The following is a 14,961-nucleotide window of genomic DNA, read 5'->3' as shown; positions in this document are numbered from 1 at the left end:
TATAGCTTTATGCATGAACACCTGAATAATAGCATGGTTCTCAACACAGTAAAACACATACTGCGAAGAGCCTTGCAGCATTTTCTGTTCCGGGCTCCAGTCCGCTATGGGAGCTCCATGCCAGAACTTGCCGGCAGCCCCGCGGGCGAGCTCTGCATCTGCAGTCTGCGGGAAGCACCACCCCGCTTCCAGAACGTTCTGGCAGTCACCCGCACCCCCTCGCTGAGCTTTCCTGCCTGCGCCTTCCTCCCTGCCACACCCCTGGCTATGACAAAGCTCAGTGTCAGACACAAAACGTTTTCACAGAGAGGAGGAGCAATTGGCTTAGGAGTTAGAAACGCACCAACTCGGTTACACAGGGCAGAGGGGGCGGCCTTGGGCCGGGCTGAGCCCCAGGCCAGCGGCAGCCTCTGTCTGCCACACACAGGGCTGGCGGCCAACCCCAAGTAAAGCACAGGGACCCTTCAGCAGCCTCCCAAGTAGGGGATTTGGGCGGGATTTTTTTGTTTCCAGTTTCGGCTTTTTTTTTTTTTTTTTTCCTTCTTCCTTGGACGGGGCGGGCTGGGGGAGAGTGGTTTGTTTTGTTTTTAATAGGAGATTCTAACCTGAGAGAACAAACCGTAGTTAATCATAATTCTCCAGTGGCTGCCACTACAGAAAAAGCCAGAATGTCTGCCTGCCTTTCCCATGTTTTACCCACGTCTGTGGAAACACCTAAAAGCTATCGTGACTTTGCCTTCTCAGAACCAGTTCTCTACCTCCAACATGTGAACGACTTCCTAATCTCTCACGAGAAGTGACCCTAAATTTAGCACAGATGTTGCAGTCAAAAGTAGTAAGACCTGCTGTCTTCAAAATTAGTACTATTAACTGTATGGATTCAATAGGTATTAATCAAAGACAATATCTTAAAATGTCGGTTCAGTTCTCTCAAAATAGGTAGAGGAAAAAGTCACACAAAATGATTCCCCAATTCACACAATTTTAAATATTAAAGCATTTAATTGACAGAGTTTGTCTAAAACAAAAGGAAAAAAAAACCAACCCAAAACCCCAACTATGATGAAATCTGTCACTAGTACCTTGATCCAAAAAAACCAAAACAAACCAACAAAAGAGAACAACAAACCCCAAACAAGAAAAAACAGCCACGACAGAGCAAATGAAAATGAAAGGCCCTGAGCCTTCTGTAAGCAACACACACAAGTCCAAAACACCCCTTTCCCCGCCTTTTCTTCTCCAAAACACAAACCAGATCAAATTACTATTCACTTAAGAATCAGCTAAAACTTAAGCAGTTCCCAAAATTTTCTCACATTAGTGTTTGAAAGACACAGAAAATTATGTACATTTCTGAAATGGAGATCTGTCTCTCAATCCATGACCTTAGCTGCTGTGGTTTATTTGAAGATATTTTACAACAGAAACCTGTATCAGCAGAAAGAACAGGAAAGGCAGGAAAGGGGGGGAGGAAGGACTGACAGTATTTGTATCCGCTTTTCTATGGTAAAGGAGAGGTGGAAAAGTGTCTAAACCGGGTAAGTTCCAGGCTGTAACAGTCTAATATGTTGCACTTTTTTCTAGAAATGGAAAATCCTCAATATGAGTATCCTTATCAACTTCAAAACCCCCACATTTTGCTCACTGAAATTTACATGAAGAATTTTGTTATTTATTAAACAGCTGACTGATCTCAATCTGAAAATCAAGATGATGGAAGAAATTAAAAAATTTGGTTTACTTATAATTCCTTCAAAGACAATACATGCTTGAAAAAAATCTGCTGTATTTTGTCTCTAAAAAATAAATGTCCAATTCAACTGTATAATAACAGTCATAACATGATTAAGTATTTAAGATTCCGAACAGTTCTAAGAATTTGGTAACTGTTTATTTCCACCTGAAGAATCAAACAAGTCAGCTATTTTAAAGTGATTTCCATACATTAAACAGTACTACTGCATTCATTCCGCAGTCCATTCCAGTCCATTTCAAATCCTGCCTGAAATTGTTTGCACCCAAAATTTCTACCAAACTATAAGATGTAGCTGTGCAAATTATTAGACAATTTTGAATTTTAGAAGGAACATAAAAAAGAATCAAGCCATGTTAGAATGCTTCCAAGCAACTATGATTTAGTCATGAAAAACTATTCATATAGTCGGTGCACGAATGAAAATAAAATCATATGAAAATTCTCCTTTCAAAGTACAACATTTGCAAGGGTGGGGAAAGGGGATCTATACATGTTTTCAGAATAAACTATTGGTTTTCTTTGGAAATTTGTATTTCTCTTGGAAAATCATGTAGATTTGAGACTACTACCCTATTAGATTATTTAACTCTTCAGAGTCTATCCTTCAAGTTTACCTATCAGCAGTACAACTCTAATTTTTCTAGAACAGACACGGGAACACTGAGCACAGTCTGACAACACATCCTGCATTAAAACTGTATAGCAATCAATTCAGCTTAAGTTATTACTTCATTACACACATCTAATTCAACTCATGAACATCTAATTTATGTATTTAGTAAAAGTGATGGGGAGAAGGAAGTGTTTCAGCATCCACTCAAATACCTTGTTCCTGTGCACATAAATTGGTGGTTTTCATTTTCTTTTTTGATTATTAACACCCAAACTATTAGCACCATGGGAGTGAAGAGAGAAGGGGCTATGCTTTCAGCTACTAGTGCTACCATAGAAAAAGCATTATAATATACTTGGATTTCTGAAAATGGGAATGTATCCCATTTGCAAAACAGGTTTCAAAACCTACCATACTTCTAGCATTCCAACAGGTACTTCAGGAAAGAAAAAAGAAAACAAAAAAAACCCCAAACCACACTACCCATGCAGTTCATACAACAAAACACTACCGCTCCCTGCTGGGCCAGTCATTTTGTACAGCGCTTCTGAAATGAGTGTTCAAAATGGCCTGTTAAAAAGCAAAGGAAACCAAAACCAAAGGGAAAGGGAAATACAGAGACAAGGGCTTTTCTCTGAGCTCTTGCAACTTTTCCTTTTCTGTAAAATGAGCTTACTCAGCTCACAGGAAAAAAACCAAAACAATGGGCAACAAAAAGCCACTAAAAGCACTATATCAAACACATGGTCTGAAAATACAGTATTTTACTCAAATGTAATACATATAAAAAACCATTCCGTACAGTGATTGCCCAAAATATTCTGCTTTTCATGCTCCCATTTAAAGAGAAGTTCAACAGAGAAATCTTAAATCAACAAAACAAATTGCACAGGACAACTTTTATATGCCTGCCGTTTTCTTTAAAAAAACCACCAACCAAAAAACCCAACCCCCAAAAAACCAACAAACCGCCACAGGATGTGTATGGTAAAGTATGTTTTAAACACAAAATTTCATCCTCTCCAGAAATTATAATGTAGGAGTTTGGTGATTTCAAAGAATGAAATGTTTCTACTTCCTGTAAACAATACAAATTATTAACATCTGGAACTAATCAACAATAACTGACTAAAAAAACGCACAAACACAAACCTCAGTAATCATTTATAAGATTGGGGTCAGGATGACAGACTGTCTTGCAAAAAACCAGAAAGATTATTGTTTCACTACATTATTAATCTACATTCATTAGATGAGATAAAGGTATGGCAAAATACCACATTTTATCAAGACAAATGTATTTAATTTGTATTTGCGGTTTGAATTTTCAGACATTTGAAAGTATCCAAATGTTCCCAGGACCTTAACTATCTTACCCAATCAAAAAAATCCTCTATGAACTAAAATTTGCTGTGAATCAAATTCACTAAACCAAGTTCCACTAGCAATAAAAATAATAGAACTACCTGCTTTTCATCACCACCTCTAACCACACATTTGCATTACTCTTATCTCTTACCCTAAAGCAGAAAAATTCTATAACCAATTACTTAAAAATTTACTGCTCATTGAAGTCACCAATCCATCTCACCTTAAAAATTCTGTATACTGACTTTATTTCTTATTATCAAATGAACAAAATAAACATGGAGAAATTACGTGTTCTGAGAATCTGACGTGCACTGTCTGCACAGAATATTTTATGTCTTTATAAACAGCATATTGCCATTAACTGTACAAGAGAGCATATAGGGGTATTTAAAACTAATTTAAGCACCAAGTGCTTTGTTAATAGATTATAACGAAAGCACCAAATTAATGGGCAAACATTCTGAGGAAGAACTGAACTTTTTGGCATTTAGACTAGCTTTCTCATCCCTAGCACTAAGTTCAACTTCAGCCAGAAAAATACTATGAGCAGCATACACATTGATGAGTTACCCAGCTTGACTGCTGCTCCCACTATGTTTCTGGAGAACTTCAAGAAACTCTGTTTCATTACTCTTGGTTTAACTTAGGCGCAACTTAAGAACCCATGAAGACCTGAACTAAGTGTAAGACAGAATAAGAAAATTATATATACACTCAAAAAAAAAAAAGCCTTCTTTCTTCTTTTCTGCTGTTCAGTGCCCCAGTGGAAAAGAGTTGTGCTTTAGTTTTCTCCTACCCTCATCTCCCTTGACACAGACAGCACCTTTTAATGTGTTTTAAGGATAACAGCTAGCTCACCAACCAATACCATACAGCGAAAAACACGAGGCCATGTAAAACCACTAGCACTTTGAAACTCAGCTTTCAATTAAGTTATACCAAAGAAACAGTGATAGATCTCTAAACCTCCATCTTCTCATTTGTAGTAATTCCATAGAATTTGTAGTGTTATTCCTGAGTAGCAAGTAAATGCTACTTGCAAAACAGTGAACGATTTATATAATCATTGATTTTCTAATGTATTTATATAGGCATTGTAATTATTTACCACCAGAAAAGTTATACGTTGAAAAAATGACAAATCTAATTACTTGGTTGCAAAAATTTAAGTTTGTAAAGAGTTTGTTTCATGTTTCAGTTAAAGTATGAGGCAAGCATTTGAGAAAGGGACAGCACATAATGACAGCTCTTGTGGCCTAGTAAGAAGGTAAACCAAAATAAAGTAATTTGATTAGCAGAACAAATATGATATTTGACCTGGCTTGTCCCACCTAATCTATTCTATAACTCAGACAAGATAGAGATCTGTGAATTAATTCAGTAAGAAAGGGGAGAGAAAACAAAAATAGCACAAAACAAATGAAAAATACCCCAACCCAGTGAAACTGACCAAAAAAAAAAAAAGACAACAGCATTTAAACATATTTTATACCGCTTAGAATTAATTAACCATGCCTAACCAAGGTTTGAAATTGCTTCTCAGCAAAGCAGAGCTGGTGCTCACCTCTAAGGTCTGGAGCATGTGATGCCAACAGCTCTACTCGCACAGTCAAGCTGAACTCCTGCATGGAGCACTTTTTCAGCCATTCTGAAACGGCTCTGTCTTAGCTGTACTGAAAATATGACTAAGATGGCTGCAGTGCTCTCTCAAGACAGGCCAATCAGTGACAACTCAGCAGGAGGTAAAACAGTTACACAGCAAAGCACCTCCTTCTTTACCATGCTGCAACAAACTGCACAGAAGGGATGGGTGGATGGGTGTGAGCAGAGGAGTGGTTTCTTTGACAGGCAGGAAGTGGTTAATGCACAGCTGCAACACTGCAGCTACCTAGCACCACCAGTAAAGGGAAAATTGAAATAAACCAAAAACCAGAGAGGCAGTCCTGCTAGGCCTGTGATCCAGGGTTTGTATCACATACTTCAAATCTCAACTCCAAGGCAGTTCAGAATTCACGTCACATATAAAGAGTCACAATACTGAACCAGATCACGCACAGAACTGACAAACATTAGGGAATACTTTCCAAGAGCATGCTCACTTCAGTGCTTCAAAAAAAAAAAAAAAACCAAACACAAAAACAAAACAAAAAAAACCCAAAACGACTTAAGAAATTAATCTATATCTTTGTACTGCTCCACCTACTTTGAAATATTCTATTACATTAGTTGCCCAATGAAAGTTTTATTTGGGAAGGAATAAATGAAGTTCACCTTTAAGAAAGCTAGCAAATACCCCAAGAACATACCAGAACTCCAATGTCTGCAGACACCAAATTTTTAATTCTTTATGACTGCAATGCAGCTTGTTAAGTTTTTCCAAGAAAAGCTGTATCTAGAATCACTTAAGGAATTTTTATGGAATCTTGTAACAGACCAGCTCCTGAAGAACTGGTTTGAGAACCTCTGGTGGGGGACAAAAGGGTTATCAAACAAAGACACAAGTTTAACACAAAATGAAACCCAATACAGGTTTTGCTCTAGTATCTGTTTATTACCACCAATCATGCGCTCTCACAGAGGCAACACTGGATCCATCAGTTCTGGAGGAAGTTCCTCTATACCTGCCTCACTTTTCTTCTACAAAATCCAGCTTTGTCTGTTTTAAAATACTTGCAAGAGCCCATGCAGCAATTCTAAAGGAAATTACTAGCCTTCTAACAAAAAATAATCTTTGTGATCCAAAATTAGCCCAGCACAGTAAGTCACTCCCCCCCCCAAAAAGTGGAAGAACATGCCCTCCAACCGCTTCAATTATGGAAAGGTCTAAACTTATGTAACTGTACATGTCTGTTGCCAGCTGTAGCTGGTTATTTCAGCATTGACTAATCACGCCAGCAGCAGTTGTCTCATGCACTCATCAGCACCACAGTCAGTATTTCTAACTTTAAAAACGGTGAAATACACCATCTGGCTTTTCCTGTTGTCCTTGCATTACCACGATTTGCAGTACAAGAAAGGGCACATACCACATATGAGACAGCTCCATTGATTGTCTCTGATACTACTCTACAGCTTTAGAAGACAAAATAAAAATGTATTTGAAGTTCAAATGCCTGAAAGACATACTTCTCAAAAAGCAAATCTGTGAATGTCGGAGAACAAGTTCATTACAGTTAATTTAAAGCTACCCATTACAATGAAACTTTTCTTCACCAACACCTATTACTAAGCTAAAAATCAAGTTTACAACCAACTCGAAAGAGAAGTTTTCTATTATACAGTTATATACCTAGTGTTACTCTGAACATCATATATACCACATCATCAGCCTGTGGGAATTTACAATACTGGGAAGATTTCAAAATTCAAACATAAGTATTCAATTTGTGTAACAAATATACCTATACTTTGATTTTTCCAGTAGCAGTATTTTAAACAGAATTCTGTGTTTAGCATATCTAAGAAATTTGTACATCAAAATGTGAATTCTGACTTCAAGTCCTATAATTTCAAGAATATCGCCAAAAACATAGGGATATTCTAACCCAGAAACCAAGAGCTGCACTTGTACAACACCGTGTTTTATGTAACACTGAGTCTTGGAACTTGACGTATGGATGACAATGACTTAAATAGGTTTGAACAGGCAAAACAACAAGTTGGCAAAAAAACTTCAGAGAACGTTTTCCCTGAGCTAGAGAAAACACAATCCGTGTCACAGTCCTGTTGCTACAAATGTCTTGCCTTGTCAGAAAGCTTCATGAACATGCAGATGCACTGATATGTTAACACAGACACATGGATGCAAAGAATCTTATTAAATAGTAAGAAACCATGTGCATTAACTTAAATGTCCCCTTCAATATACCTCCATTAACACACCAAAGTGTGTTTCTAAAGTGTGTTAGAAGTTATTAATCAAACTAATTTTAAAATAAAACCTGATGTTTAAATGCAAATTTATGAGCAGAATAAGTCCTCTGAAAATGCTTTGACCCAAGAAATATTAAAAGTGAACCTACATTAATCTGTAATTCCTATACTAGCATGGAACTACAATTTTTTCATTGCTACTTAGCATGACATTTATATGGGTTCTCTAGTTAAACCCCCCCCAAATAAAATGTTTTAGTAGGACTAGAGAATGGAATTTAAACGTAACATGTTATGATAAGAACTCTTTTCTCTTTTGGTAATGTGTCGAAACACTTCAGTATCATCTCACTGAGTTCAGTTGCTGTAGTCATAAATTAAAACAGGGCTTCGATTTTCCAAATTTCTCATGAACATCAACCAAGAAACACAAGAGAATGGCAACCTGTTGTTTCTCTAATTATTGCCCTGTGTAAGTAGCATCACCTTCGCACAAACCACTTAACTATCCTTACATAGAACCACAGAAATGCTTGTTTCCAAACCACATCCTATCCACTGTTCTCAGTTGCTTTTTTTTTTATTAATCTTTTTTGCCGGTGTATAGGGTTTTATACGTTACTCAACATTAAGTGGACAAAACAGTTCTTACACCGACAAACTAGGAGGAACTACTACTATTTGTACGTATCTCAACTGAAGTCTCCAAACACCGTTCACTGAAACCCTCCTTTACTCCTATTTTTACACAGACTAGTAGACTGACTTCAAGGAACATCTCTCAGTTAAGACTCCACAAATAAAAACTACTTAAAACTGTTGTCACAAAGAAAAGAATCCACAATCATGAGATAAGGAATACTGAAGTTAAGAGAGACAAAAGTCTGCACAACATTTAAGGACTCTGATACACCACCCGTACTACACAGAACAAGGAAGGAACAATGGAATTAGCAACTCCATATTTCTTATGGATTTACAAACATTGGTTTTCTACTTTTCACTCAGGTTATCACTGGTGCCTTACTATACCAGGTGAGCACAGGTACACAGCTAGTCTGAAGCTGCATGCTGATGTGACAGCCTCCATATTGCTCTGATGGACACTGCCTGTGTACTGACAGCGAATTATCCCTTCAAAACAACACATAATTTCCAAGTTTTCCCGCTGCCCATACTGGTAGCCTCTCCTCACCCCAGCTGTTTGTTTCCACAAACTTTACAGGTATTAATTATCTCTGATACTTACTATGCTTTATGTTTACTGAAAACCAACAAATCTTCCCCGAACTACTAAGAACAGAACAATTGGCAATCAATGCTCACATAAAACTGAACTACTGCACTAGAAATGAGCAGACTTCTCTTACAATTTTTAGGACTATGACACAATTTGAAATTTTTGCCATGTATCTGGCATTGCAATTTTCTGCTTAACCAAAAAAATTAAAACTTGTTAAACAGATCAGTCTTCCTAGCAAAAAATTCAGAAGCATCATTTTAATACATTTATTCATGCATTTTTTAATGTAAGCATAAAACTTTTTGCCAGTATACAACATTTAAGCTGCATGTAAGCACAGCCCCTGCTATCGCTACAGGCTGGGGGAGAAATTGATTGTGAGCAGTCCTGCTGAGGAGGTCCTGGGGGTGCAGATGGATGAGAGACTGGACATGAGCTGGTAATGTACACTTGCAGCTCAGAAAGCCAACTGTATCCTGGGCTGCATCCAAAGCTGTGTGGGCAGGAGTGAGAAAAGGGATTCTGCCTCTCTGCTCTGTTCTGGTGAGACCCCACCTGCTGTGATCTGGGGTTCTCAGCACAAAAAGGACATGGTCCACTGGAGTGAGTCCAAAGGTGGACAACCAAAATGATTAGAGAGATGGAGCACCTTTCCCAAGAGGAAATGCTGAGAGAGTAGAAATTGTTCAGCCTGGAAAAGAGGAGGCTCTGTAGATAACCTTAGAGGACCTTCTAGTATTTATGAAAGAAATCTATAGAAGAGCTAAAAAGACACTTTTTACAAGGTTATGTAGTTACAGAATGAACAACAATGGCTTCAAACTGAAAAACAGCAGATTTATATTAGATATCAGGAAAAAAACCTTTAGTGTCAGGGTGATGAGGCACTGTACTGTCAAGTGGTGAAATTGTGAATGCCTCACCCCTGGAACTTTTCAAGGCCAGGTTGGATGGGGCTCTGAGCAACCAGGTCTAGTGGAAGGTCTCCCTGCATGTGGCAGGGCAGCTGGGAGTAGATGATTTTAAAAGTCTCTTCTAACCCAAACAAATCTCTAATTTTTCACTGAAAGAATTCTAGCTTGGCACTAATACAAAACCAGATGAAAGCATAAAACACAAAGCTGCATAAAAGTCACTGTGCAACTGAAAATCTGCTTTCAACTTTGGGATGCTTTTTGGCCTATATGTATCTTCACACAGTCAAAGAAAAACAGAGATAAGAACTAGAACATAACTTAAAACCAGAATACGCATCTTAAAATAAAAAAACCTCCTCCAAACTAACAAAAACAGACTCCCCTTTCTACATCACACTTCAATTGCTCACCACTGTAAAAAAATACTGATGCATTCAGAAGATCCAGTTTCTAAATAATTAATGCCAGTACTTCATATCTATAACTGATGACACTCACTTTTATAGTCTGATCTGTGGGCTAATACTATACTTCAGTTAGGTGCTTTCAGAGACCTAAGCATTGTATGTATAAACCCAAGAATTTCTTGACTCCCATTACTAAATGTAGAGGGAAAAAAAATTACAAAAACCAGAACACAAACAAAAAATGTGAGACATATAAAGACACTATGAACAATACACGAATTTCAGACAAATAAAAACTAAGATTCCCACAATATCATGCAAAATTTTGCCCTAAAAAAAATAACCAGAACTCAAAACTTGACATAATCTATGTTCCAGATCCTCCTAACCAAATACTAAAAATATTTTAGTTACCTTCTCTGGCATCAGGCAGCAGGTCTTAATCTCCAAACCACAGCCAAGGTAAAGAAATTTTAAATATTAAGTATTACACAATTCATGTCTAAATTGTACGCAAAGATTAAGACATTCTACAGCTGCCTGACTTGACAAGAAAGCGATCACTTTAGAGAACAACTGTATTCAATGAGCTGTCAAAAAAAAAGTTGCCCCACAGAACAGCCTTATCTTACTCTCCATCCTGTATTTGGATAAGTCACTGCTGCTTGATAAACAGCTTCTTACAGTACAGTGGAATTAGGACAGGTTTTTTCATGCAGTACAGCATACAGTGCAAGAAATAGAACTGAAACACCAGAATTACAAACTTATATAATGGAAGTAGCATTTATATTGACCAGTTAAAGAGTTCCCATTTATTTTGTGTAAATAGGTGAATGTCTCAGAATGACACCACGTACTGAAGAAAACTGAAGACTAACAACAGATGACTCCCAGAAACACTAAACATTAAGTTAAGAGTTCATTGCATTTAAAAACACTATTATACAAACATATATCGGGGAAAAAAAAAACCCAACTCCCCATATTCACATACCGTAACAACAGTTTTCTAACTTACAACTTCATTTTCTTCTTGTACTATCTCTTATGAAAACTGTGATGTACATTTGTCATTGCCATAATTTTCAACATAAAAGCATAATACAAACATGTAACTAATCCACAATATAGAAGAAACACCAAGTGCAGAATAAAAAGGGAAATAAAAGCATTAACATGCATACTATTAAGTAAGAATAACATACTGGTTTAAAGAACCTTTTGGCCTTACTGTTTACATTCCGTTAATAAACTTGGCATTTTTGCTATAAGTCTTGTTTCTGACTGTAAGTCTGGATAAACACAATAAATGATTACACTACTAAAATAATCTAGTTCGTGAGAAATAAGATACTTTTTTGTTTATTTTGGAAATATAGTACTTGGTTTAGTCCAGTCCTTTCCACTGTGGAAATATTTCTGAGTTGTAACAGAAAACACGCACAGATAAAAAGAAAATGAAGACCGAGTTACTAATTAGGCATCAGTATTTCAGAACTTACTGAACATGTAAAACACTCCTATTTGCACTGGATTTTGTAAAACCAGTATTTAAAGTCAAGCTATTTTTATTCCTAAGTTGTTCAGGCTCTTTCTTAGCTGGCAAAATCACCTCCCATGCTAGTGGGGAAGCATATGCCTATGTGTTTTATGTCCCAAATGGAAGCATTACTGAAGGAGCCTTTATAAGAAAACTAACAGACTACAGTTAGTTTTGATTTTGTAAGTTTGTGAAATGAGCACAATAATACAAACTATAGCTTGTAAAAGTGTAGAAAACGTGGCAAGTAAGGCATCCGTATCTATTGCAGTCAGCATCTTGTTGAAAACAGACTTCATACAGGATAGAAGACAACAGGTCTCTCAACAAAAGTGTCAAAATAACTACTTAAATTGATGCATACAGTAATTATTGTATCCTTTTGCAACTAATTTTTGCTGTGATCGGTTTCAAGTTTATGTAACATCTGAAACAGTTTTGCTAAATTATACAGCAAAACACAATGCTGTTCCACATCATCAGAGAAAAAGCATCAGCTCAGCAGTGCTATACTTAGTGAAAAAGTTGCAGCTGATAAAAATACCTTTTACTCAAACAATGTACTAAGTCTTCTACTAAGAACATAAAAACAAGTATTAGCATAATGCTTCGTAGGTTGTACGTACGTATAAACTTCGCTTACTAGTTTTAAGAAATATAGAACAATAAAATAACTGCCATACTTCAGGAATAAATAGTGGATGCAATTACCACAATTCATGAATTGCATAAATGCACTCATTAGCGAATTCATTTCATGATTGGCGTGACAGCAACCATTAGCCCCATTTCATAGATCTGAAACGGAGAAATTACCTACCCAAGACCACGTATCAAACAGCAGTGGTTTTTGTGTTTGATTTCTTCTCCTTCAAGGAATTATTAGTATCTGCGGCAACACTCTCCTTCATACCTTCCTACAGAACTGCAAAAACCAGTATCTAATTAGAAAACCACTTATTTTTTTAGATTGATAGCTGATGGTTCCGTACAGACTTCATATTTAACTTACTGATTCCAGATTTAAGCAGAGATTAGGCACATTTTTCACGCTTCTGTTTTTGAAAACATGAGTGTAAGTATTATGAACTGTAACAAGTGCAAGCATATACTTTAACTTCCAAAAGACAGACAAACAGTATGCTTGTAAAATAATTCTCATCTTGCACAATCAAGTTCCTTTAAACCTATCCATAATAACACCTTTTTTCTTTGTGTAATTTAGAATGTCAAACAAACGTATCTATTAACGTGCTGTTACTTCCGCGGGTCAGTATGATAAATGTCTAGATGCATGACATTTTTCTGTCACTGAAGGCTGCATTTTTAAGCACACTGACTGCTGCCTACAAGAGCAGAGCTGTTCACTGCTTGATTTTAAGCAAGTGTTTTTCCACCAACAATGCCATCCAATTTTTCCAGTAAGTCTGTCTATGATAAGGATCACAGTCATGTTACGTAAAATTATTCCAAGATTACTGTTAAGCAACGAAGTATCCTACTATCAGCATTTCCACTGAATATCCGCCAACAACTGGGAAATCCAGGAAGGGAAGGATGGATCTGCTAGAAAAACAAGCTACGCAAGGGCAAAACGATACTTTTAATAGGCCTCAAAATTCAAGTGTGAAACTCTTATCAGTGGAAAAATTGCCGTATTTTAAATATTTAAGGAATAACAGAAATTCGAATATACCTTCTTTAGCACATGGCTCGAACTGCTTTGCCATGTTGTTTGATGTGGGCGGCCATGACACCTCGAGTAGCCGCTTGGGCCTTGTTTACTGGTGGCATCACATGAGTAAGCACAACTCGACCTTCTCTGTTCCCACACAGAAACGGTTTGGTTTCCAACGAACGCGTGTGTCCATACAGTAGAGAAATAATGCCCTGGTGCCCACTAGTGTAGGAACACGACCAACAGTTTCCCCTCGTTGCTTCCACAGCCCATGCGCTGCGACGCTCCACGCCCGCCCTGCGGATGCGGCCCTTCCCGGCAGCGCACAGCACCACCCAGGCCACGGCACCGCATTTCCGGCAGGGAGCGAGGAAACCCTCTCGAGGCGCCGGGCGCGCCCGTGTCCCACCCAAACACGCGCCGCCACCTCGCCTCGCCCTTGCGCGTCGCGCCCAGGCGGGCGCCCGGTACTACCCCGTGCGCGCCCCCGCCGGACCCACCTGTGCCCGCGCCGCCGCCGCCGCCGCCAACGCGCGAGAGCAACGGGGACGCGCACGCGCGCCACCGCCGCTGCACTGGAGCTGGGTCACGTGCTCCCATGCATGCGCGCGTACAGCGCTGCAGCTCCCCCGCGCATGCGCACTGTTGCAACCGCCGCCGCCGCCGCGCGGAGCAGCGAGCACCGCCGCTGCCGTGCCCTGCCCGCCCGGCCCCCGCGCCCCGAGCGCGCCCCGCGGTACCTGCGCGCTCGCGTCCCGCGGCAGCTCCCGCCCCAGCGGCCGCCGCCGCCGCCGTGGATTCAAACTCGGAGCCCGCTCCGGGCGCCAACGCCGCCTCCCCGCGTCGCACGCGCCGGGCCGCTATGCAAATGAACGCCGTGTCTCCTCCCCTCTCCCGGTTGGCCCCGCCCCCTCCGTGGGCACAGGGGCCGGCAGTGGGGGGCTGCTCCGGAACCGGCCAATCGCTGGGCCGGCCATCTTGGTGGCATGCAAATAAGGCTCCGGGATATTTAAATAAGGCAGTGGCCCCGCCCCTTGGCGCGCAGCCGTGCAAGGTTCGGCGCAGCGAGGCGCCGGGGCGCGCTGCGGCAGCTGCCGCTAGGGGGCGCTGTGGCGCACCGAGGGGCGGCGCCGGGAGCCGCCGGCCCGACCTTCCTTCCTCCCGTGCCTCCTGCAGCTTCCCGCCACAGCCGCTCCGGGCTGCGTGGCTCTGCAGCCTCTCTGACACCTTCGAAAGCCCGCCTGAAATCCGCCAGGCTGCATTATCAGTGACTTGCATTGTTCGCTGCTTGTGCCTTATCACTCCTCGTGTCCTGCTTTTGGGCTATGGCTGTGCTTCACCAAAGCACAGAGGTTTGGGGTCGTTTAATAACCAGCTTTGAGGTTCAAGAGTGCCAGGAAACCAAAGGGTGCCTGTTGGCTGTGCTTTTAGGTGAATCTGAGGCACACAGGTTATCCTGGGTGAGCTTCAGGTCAAAACTGCAAGTGGCCATTCCTCATCCACCCTCCATTTCTGCCTCAGGTGTGGGGGGGAAAAAAAACACACGGCCTGCTTTGACAT

At 40.0% G+C, this 14,961-nt stretch overlaps 1 protein-coding gene across 4 annotated transcripts in view; it reads right to left on the bottom strand.

The window, feature by feature from the left end:
- The window catches only part of ATF7IP (activating transcription factor 7 interacting protein), an 87,447-nt gene extending 73,099 nt beyond the window's left edge, over positions 1-14,348 (bottom strand). Inside the window, exon 1 of one of the 4 annotated variants that reach the window (XM_069001995.1) lies at positions 14,142-14,348. The gene's annotated coding sequence lies outside the window, so the exon portion shown is untranslated. Of the gene's footprint in view, positions 1-12,543; positions 12,618-13,419; positions 13,679-13,901; positions 13,973-14,141 lie in introns of those variants that run through there. The other 3 variants (XM_069002036.1, XM_069002028.1, XM_069002020.1) reach the window with 3 other exon arrangements.
- Positions 14,349-14,961: the final 613 nt, after the last annotated feature.

The sequence above is a fragment of the Aphelocoma coerulescens genome, chromosome 1A (genome assembly GCF_041296385.1).
Source record: "Aphelocoma coerulescens isolate FSJ_1873_10779 chromosome 1A, UR_Acoe_1.0, whole genome shotgun sequence".
Classification (NCBI taxonomy): domain Eukaryota; kingdom Metazoa; phylum Chordata; class Aves; order Passeriformes; family Corvidae; genus Aphelocoma; species Aphelocoma coerulescens.
This window is presented reverse-complemented; position numbering and strand designations above follow the sequence as displayed.